The sequence below is a fragment of the Hippocampus zosterae genome, chromosome 8 (assembly GCF_025434085.1).
Source record: "Hippocampus zosterae strain Florida chromosome 8, ASM2543408v3, whole genome shotgun sequence".
Classification (NCBI taxonomy): Eukaryota; Metazoa; Chordata; class Actinopteri; order Syngnathiformes; family Syngnathidae; genus Hippocampus; species Hippocampus zosterae.
This window is the reverse complement of record NC_067458.1, coordinates 5,837,263-5,846,076: the sequence shown is the minus strand read 5'-3', so window position 1 is coordinate 5,846,076 and position 8,814 is coordinate 5,837,263.

The following is an 8,814-nucleotide window of genomic DNA, read 5'->3' as shown; positions in this document are numbered from 1 at the left end:
GTCAGTAATGAGTAACAAAGCACCACAGTTCCTCCCCCTGAATATGTCATCAGTCTCATATACTACCCTGAACTATGAGATGTGGTGGAAATGCAAACCACCTGGGTCACGGGAACTTTGTATTCCTAGGAATTGGTATTCCCAAGAACTAAATGTTCCTGAGCCTGGTGGTGGGAAATGGGCTGTTGCTGTTGCAGATGGTGGCACGGATGTCACTACTTACTGTAACTAGTTATCAGAACTCGAATCCGCCTTGACCTCTTCAACATTTGACCTAAAAAATTGAATATTTCTAGTTCTGCTGGATTTCTCTATGATCTCACCTTCAGAGGTCATGAGCAATAAATCCATCCATCCATCCATTTTCCGAACCGCTTAATCCTCACTAGGGTCGCGCGGGGGGGGGGGGGGGGGGGGGTGCTGGACCCTATCCCAGCTGTCTTCGGGCAGTAGGCGAGGGACACCCTGAATCAGTTGCCAGCCAATCGCAGGGCACACAGAGACGAACAACCATCCACGCCCACACTCACACCTAGGGACAACTTAGAGTGTCCAATCAGCCTGCCATGCATGTTTTAGGAATGTGGGAGGAAACCATGAGCAATAAATTGAAACCCAAAAACAAAACACTTGTGGGTGTCATTATCTCGATCCTTAAGGATTTACCTTGTGGACCTTAAGGTCAATGGCTCAAATTTCACTTTAGACCAAAAGCATGTGCTGACTGGTTGCAGAGAGAAATGACAAATTATTTTTGGGAGAGATGGCAGTTGCAAGTTCTTGAGCGATGTCTGAATGACCTTGACCGAAACTGTTAAAGTATAGCAAATTACAAATGAGGAAAAAAAACAACCCAGAGCAACAGGCACTTGTCAGAAAAACCTCCATTCACATCCTTCCCTGGTTGCCAAGCAGCTGCAGAGTTATGAACATGATCCCTGCTAAACAATGATCATAAACCACAGAGCAATGTTCTTTAAACCCTCTGAGAGAAGGGTGGAAGGGTTCATTAGTTGACCTTTGACCCAACCCTAAGAATCAGGCAACCAGGGTATTGCCTTGGAATGTTTCCTCTTGACTCCTTTTTGTTTTCCCATTTTAAAAGCTTTCAACAGTTATGGATTTGTGTCATTTTCAAAGCCTTCCCAGCATATGCAAGACACATAGCATCTGGGTGCGTTACCATGGCCACTTGGGTATTTTACACACAGTTTCCACTATTTTCAATTGTCTCTAAGAGAGATTCCAAGCAACATTTTTAGTCTGCCACTAGCTTAACACCTGTAAATTGGTGTTCGTGCTGAAAAACAGAATGTTGGTGTTGCACTACTTAGAAATAAAACAGTCTGTGTCATCTAGGATGTAACAGTTCAAGATGCTATGTTGTTAAAATGGGGTGTCACTTCGATTCAACCCTGATTGGTTTCTACTGTATATGAAATTGAAACCACAAACCTGTGTAATGATTGGAGTTGACTGGTTTAAGTCTACAGAATTTTCTTCAGCATCATTTTTCTCCTCTCTTGTAAAATGAAATCAAACTTCCCTAAGGTGGGCAAAACTTGCATATTATTTATTTACTGTATTTATATGAATGTTCACAACTTGGTTTGCACTCATGCGCCACTACCTCCACGGAACTGAATGCCAAAATGGCTGCAATTTATTTTGACCATAAATGTTACATCTTTTTTATTAGATTATTTATTATATGTTGTATAATTATATAAGTGGGAGGAAACCGGAGGACCCAGAGAAAACCCACGCAGGCACGGGGGGACATGCAACCTCCACACAGGAAGGCCGGAGACGGATTTTGTTTGTGTCTACGTTTGTTGGATCGGATAACCATTCATTTTATGTTAACTGTTCTTTTGATGGCGGCGCAGGCACCCACAGCGGCTCCTTTCTCTCCTGTGGTTAATATGAAAGTAATTTCATCCGTGCAACATGTTGCACATGTCGCACACTTGATAATAAACTTGACTTGAACTTGAACTTCAGTTCATTCCCATGAGCTGTCTCAGCTATGGTCTGTTCCTAATCTTGATTATTCTATTCCACGTGCTTGTATTGGTACTTTTGAACTCTCTTTTTTTTTGCTTATTTAGTATTTTTTATCATTCCATGTTCTTTGATTTACTTTCTCGGTTAGTGAAAAATATATTTTTTTCAGAACCTTCTGCCCATCCTTCCTGCTTCCCTGCACTTCGGTTCCAACCAACAAACCCATAACAGCTCAAGGTGGTGTTCTGTCGACATTTCAACACATTTTACAGCAAAAACTGTGCGATGAGGTTCACGTGATCAAATCACGATGCATAGAGTAGCAAACTGCATTTTTTGGCCTTTTTTTTTTTTTTTTTACAGAGAGCTGATTCGATTTTTTAACCGAGTGTTATTTTTCTTTAAAAAAGAAACATGTACCAGCATACAACAAATACAAATGCTGCAAGTCAAATCCAATCCAAGCAATTTACATAAACATATTCTATATGTATTGTATATGTGTTACGTACGCCACAAGCTAAATATTAGGGAGGCATTTGTGTCGTAACCCTCGATTGTAGTGCCACTTTTACTTGTTTGATCAGTGTTCAATGCATTTGACGTACTTAACCGACTTTGGTGTGGTCGGTGTGGTACCAGGCTAACAGTGGGAGCTGGATTTAGAGGCGGCACGCGAAGGTCGAAGATGAGATGCTCTATTAACTCTATTGTGTGTTTTATCGCATTTGAAGTGCAGACTCCTTTGGTATTATTTCATGACATGTATTACACTGAGTATAAGTTTTGATTTGATAGGATTTCTGGGATTTATTTTATTTATTTATTTTTTTAATGAAGTACAGCCCCACTTTTGTTGAGTAGTGTCGATTATCGCAACTCGGGAGCATCAGGCACACACTTCCTGCTCATTCTTTTTTGTTCATGTTCAGCGGCTTCTTCCGCACATTGAACTTGGTAGTGAGATTTAACATTTTAAGATCCAAACAATTCCAGGAGATCTGGTTTGTGAGTCCCGGTTCCACTCGATTCTCGATGCACAAACGTACTGATAATAGGTGATTTTTGTTTAAAAAATAATAATAAATTAAATTGACAAGTTGTATACAGTAATCCCTCGTTTATCGTGGTGACGTTCGAAAAAGTACCAGGATTAGCGAAATCCATTAAGTAGTGAACATTATTTTTCGACAGTTATTATACAATACTTAACTATATGTACAATGAAATCAAAGACCAAAACCTGTTTTCAAGCCCAATTACAAAAAAACAAACGTTTTCAACAACTAACTATAATAGTTTTTGGAAATACTATACTGTCGACACGCGGCTCCGCCGACACGTTCTTATTTAAAGGGTTAAAAGCATTAAAAAAAACTGCACTAAAAAAAAACTGTGAAACAGCGAAGCCGGGGAAAGTGAACCGCGTTAGAGCGAGGGATCACTGTAATTCATAATTTGATATAGGCATTTATGAGGAGGATATTCTATACAATATTTGGCTTGTCACATACAATATGTGCATGAAAAAGAAAGTGTCTATAAGCGTTTAAAGGCATCCCGCCTTTGGAGTTTTGACTGTATTCTGACAGTGGTATGTTGTCAATATCAGCTCAGCACATGAACCAGCAGGCAAATATACGGTCCATTGCTGACAGGTGACGGATGATAACAAACGCACAGCAAGAGGCTCCACGTCTTCCGTGGAGAACAAGCATCACATGACGTTATCGGCCGCTTGCTGGATGAATCGAAATTGGAGGACAGAAGAAGCCACCTGTGAATATATCAAACATGAGAGGCCCCGGTTTCCTCACGCGGCCTCTTTTTAGGCTCGGCTTTCACATTTTTTTGTCATCTTTCAAGCAGAGCAAAAGCTCTCATCCTGCCCTCACACTGGAAAGGACATTACTGTCTTGCGGGATGGAGGGCGGTTGATGGGCAGCTTACCTCTGTGAGGGATTAGCCTTTCATTAAAAATGAAAAAGTTCTGAGTGACAGGCCAATGGAGGCGGGAGGTGGGAGTCGTGCGTTCCCGAGGATCTGAGCCGCCGCCGCCCCTGCTCTGTTCTCTCTCCCTCTATTCTTCACTTTCACCTCCTCGCTTTTGTGCTCATCTTCTCCCATCCTGCACGTCTCGCTCTTATCGTGGCGGCGGCCCACAACGGGCCGATCTGTCCGCAGTGTGTCAAAAGATGTGTGCTCGAAGCCCTCAGAAGAGCTGCCAAGTACAGCGGGCCGCAGGGTGGGAAACAAAAGCCCCTCCAAAACACATCAGAGAGCTTTTTATCTTTGTAAAATATGTTTAATAGCTTGCCTATTGAAGGACACCGCATGCATGGAATCTGGGCAGGGTCAATGAATAAAGGCTCCCGGCAATTAATGTGAACTAGCTCTCCCCATTTGTATGAGCTGAGTGAGTAATGTGCTTTGGAGAAATTGACCTACCCTGAGGCTCTTCCTCGAATGTATTTCTTATAAAGGGGCCCTTTTACACAACACGGTTTTTTAACTGAAAATAAAAACAATGTTCTTTGTTCATTTGTGAAACTGAGTTTTGTACCCCAACAAATGTCAACTTGATAGAAAACGATCTAGTGTATTAAGTCTACACTTTCGACATGCACAACGACAGTCAGCGGTATAAATATTGACACAATTCTCTTTTTGTCTCAAAATGTCACACGATGGATGCAAAATGAAACAAAGAAGTTGTTTAATTTTACCTTTAATTTCAGGGTATTTCCATCCTAACCAGGTGAACGGTGTCAGAATTACAACAATGTATTTATATGCCTCCCACTTTTTGAAGGGCCAAAGTTAACCTAAAATTAACCGTCATCAATCAAACGTTGACTTTTTAATATTTAATGCATATCCTTTGCGGTCAATGACAGCCGAAACTCTGGAATGTATTAACATCCCCAGATGCTTGATTTAAACTCTGGTAATGCTCTGTTGGGGTTCTTTTGCAACTGGCTGCAATTCCTGCCTATTATTGTGGCATTTTCCCATCAGCTTTATCTTTTTCAAGTGGAATGCATGCTCAATTGGATTCAGGTCAGGTGATTGACTTGGCTATTGCATAATATGACATTTCTTTACCTGGTGGTCAAGTGTTTTGCATGTCGACCTCACAGTGCAGAGGAACCGGGTTCAATTCCAGCTCCGGCCTCCCTGTGTGGAGTTTGCATGTTCTCACCGGGCCTGCGTGGGATTTCTCCGGGTACTCCGGTTTCCTCACACATTCCAAAAACATGCATGGCAGGCTGATTGAACACCAGCCATCTCGTTACCTCTGCGTCCCGTGTCCTAGACGCATAATTTTCCCGCGGGACGCACAGTTCCAAATAATGTGCATTTTTGGGACGCAAGGAAATTTCTCAGTCAAAACAAACAAACAAACAAAAAACTACGGCAGGCCTGAGGATTTCACAGTAACTGTCGTTACCGATAGCGTGTCGTTTCCGTGGCGTCATTTTGACAGTACCGAAAAATCATTTAACCATAAAAGTCACCGCATACAAGCTAACTGTACGCGATGAAGTCTCTCCTGTGTGATTAGTGCGATTTCACTGTGTCTGCATGGGTGGTTGTAGTGTGGGGTGTACCTTTTAATTTACTTTCATTTCATTTTGTTTTGTTTTCAGTGTTGGTGAGGGGGACGGAACAGATAACGTTATGTGCGCATGAGGGTTGCTATTTCAGTCCGAAAACTGAGGAATCGCGCGGATGAAAGTTTGAGATGGCGGCGAAAAAAACTTCTAGACTACTAATTACGACATTTAAGAAATGGGAATGCCAGTCTGATTTTTCGTATGAATTGTCCGAAGGGCGTATCACTAAACTCACCTGTGACGTATGCACAGAACACGAGAGCGAAATACGACGAGAGGCACGATTACGAGTCAAGTTGGTCATTAGATCTATAAACTAATCGCTATGAAAAATATGATGAAACTGTATTGATTATTCCATAATTTACTGGTTGTAGCATGGTAACCTTAGGAATAAAACGTTCGTCACAAGGTGTAGTAATGCTGATGTTAACTTTGGTAGAAAAATTAATGATGTGTGTTAGATTCTTTCGTCAAATTGATAGTCGGTTACACATGCATCATCTTGGGAAGAGGATGTCAAGCCACATCAATACTTCCCAGTAAATTAATCTTTGTAGTGTGAGATTGAAAAAAATACTCTGATTTTGTGGTATGCTGTATTCATGATGACATATGACTACAACACATTTTGATCCATTTATTTTTTTGAATAAACCCTGAGTACACAGCTGCTGATGTAATGTTCATTTTTCATGGATAGCTTTCAAACATTTACCCTTGCAACATTATACTTTTGAGTTTTGGAATTCTTGATCATGAATATCAGTCAAAATAGAAAAATGGGTTCCCATGATGAAATTTATGGAACCCAAAATTAGTGACAGTGGTTTCCCATTGGGTAATCCGACGGAACCGAAAAACGATTACCGTGTATTTCCGAAATCCTCAGGCCTGCTACTGAATTATTTAAAATTTTGCAGCATTTGTTTATAATTTTTTGCATATGTTGTTGTTTGTGTTATTATCATATGAAATTGAATAAGTAGACCATTTCAAAATTTGGGAATCTCTAAATGCATAATGGGACTCATGCTTTTCTGATCAGCGAGTGCCTGGGACTCGCTGGGGGTAAACTGTAAAATTATCACTGAACACTCTAAAATTTGGAGTGTAAATAGTGCCTCGTGTGAGTGTGGGCATGGATGGTTGTTTGTCTCTGTGTGCCCTGCGATTGGCTGGCAACCGACTGCCTGAAGACGGCTGGGATAGGCTCCATCACCCCCCTTGTGAGGATAAAGCGGCTCAGAAAAATGGATGGATGGATGGATGGAATTTTGTTTCTGTTCAATACAGGAAGTAGCACGTACAACAAATCCACATGTCAAGTGTCATGAGATGATACACACACATATGGACTTGAGTCAGGTGCGAAAGAGACAAATGAGAACAACCCGAGTGCTCCACCATCCTGTCGAGTTTCTAGCCATGCTACTGAGGTCCAAAGGTTTGAACGATCAGGGGGGAGGTATCATTAGTCAACCAGAAACTAAAGATCATGGCTCTTTTGGACTCTGGCGCCGATGAATGTTTTATTGAACCCTGTGTGGTTGAAGCTCTTGGCTGCTGCATAGAAGGGCTTACCTAGGTAAGTAGAGAAACTGATCTTGACGGGCGTCTGCTGCCAGAGGTCCAATTTATTACTACACTGCAGTGCCTGTAGTCCCAATCACCTAAGACTCTTCGGAAATCACGTCGAAGAAAGGAGGATTTTCGTCATGCCATCTTGAGCTGCTCCGAGTGTATTTGGTTAACCTTGGCTCAAGGTTCATAACCCGGACATTAATTGGAGCATAGCCTCGATTTTTGCCGTGCCCATTGTCTACAGTCAACCAAACGGTAAAATAAAGGAGCTGTCAGTTCCCCGATAGGAACTATTTGTTTTGATAAGGTACCTAAGGAATATCACAACTTAAAAAAGGTATTTAGTAGAGATCTTGAACTGTCACTACCACCTCACGGGCCTTATAATTTTGCAGTACAACTTTTGCCTGACTCTACTCTTCCTAATTCACGTCTGCGCTCGTTCTCATAGAACCTTTTTTTTCATGAGTTTTTCTGACATCACGTTATTTGCTCTTGATTTTGGTTTTGTGTATTCCAGGCACGTCCAGCTCCTGGCCTGGAGGGTCGACGGCCTGTCTGTTTTCGATCCCTCCTGGCTGCAGTTCACCTGATTCAAATGATCAGCTCATCAGTCAGCTCTGAAGCAGCATTAGAACAATCCAGATTTTTTTTGAATCAGGTGTGTTGCTCCTAGGAGAGCTGGAAAAAAGGCAGGACAGCGGCCCTTGAGGACCGACTTTGGACACCGCTGGTGTATTTGGAGTCTTACCATTTTGTTTGGCGTGTTTTGGGATATTATTATTATTACCTTGCCTTTTGCAAGCACCTTTTGTTCATGCCTTATTTTCTTGTCGCTTTGTTGCCAGCGATTTCTGTTTGTATTTTGTCAGTTTTGCGTTTTATTCTGTAAATAAACATTTTTGTTTTGCATTTTATATGTGTTTGTCTCATTGGGATCCAAAGATTATTTATTTTGCACCCCCAATAGCATGACAACAGGCAGGTATCGTGGAAGCCAACACTTGGCGTAGTTTATTTAAGAGTCTTGACAAAGTCACTCAGGGAGAAACACGAGGAGTCCACAAGGAAATGTCCACACAAGGAACAAAAGCTGCGGGAAGCGGCAACAGAGTCCAGTGGCGTGGTGACGTCACGAACTTGCACTGGGGAATGGTCTGTGAGTCAATTTGTACCAGTCTAAACGAGCAGATAGGCAACAGGTGGGTGATGAGCTGACGAGTCTCAGGTGTGATGTGCAGAGCACCCTGGCTGAGGAGGCTGCCTGGCTGGCCCCTCCCTAACAGTACCCCCACCCCTACGGGAGCCACCCGGCGACCTGGCAGGCCTGCCGGGATGGGCGCGATAAAACTCAGTGATCAGGACAGGGTCCATAATGAGCCGGGAAGAGACCAAGCTCCCATCCTCCACGCCGTAGCCCTCCCAGTCAACCAGATACTGGAATCAGCGCCCCTGGCTCCGGACATCCAGCAGTTCAAGGACCTTCCACTGGGGGTGCCCGTCCACAAATTCGGGGAGAGGCGGGGCCGGGGTCTGAGGCAACAGGGGGTCGACAGACACAGGTTTAACCTGAGACACATGAAAAACAGGATGGATCTTAATAGAG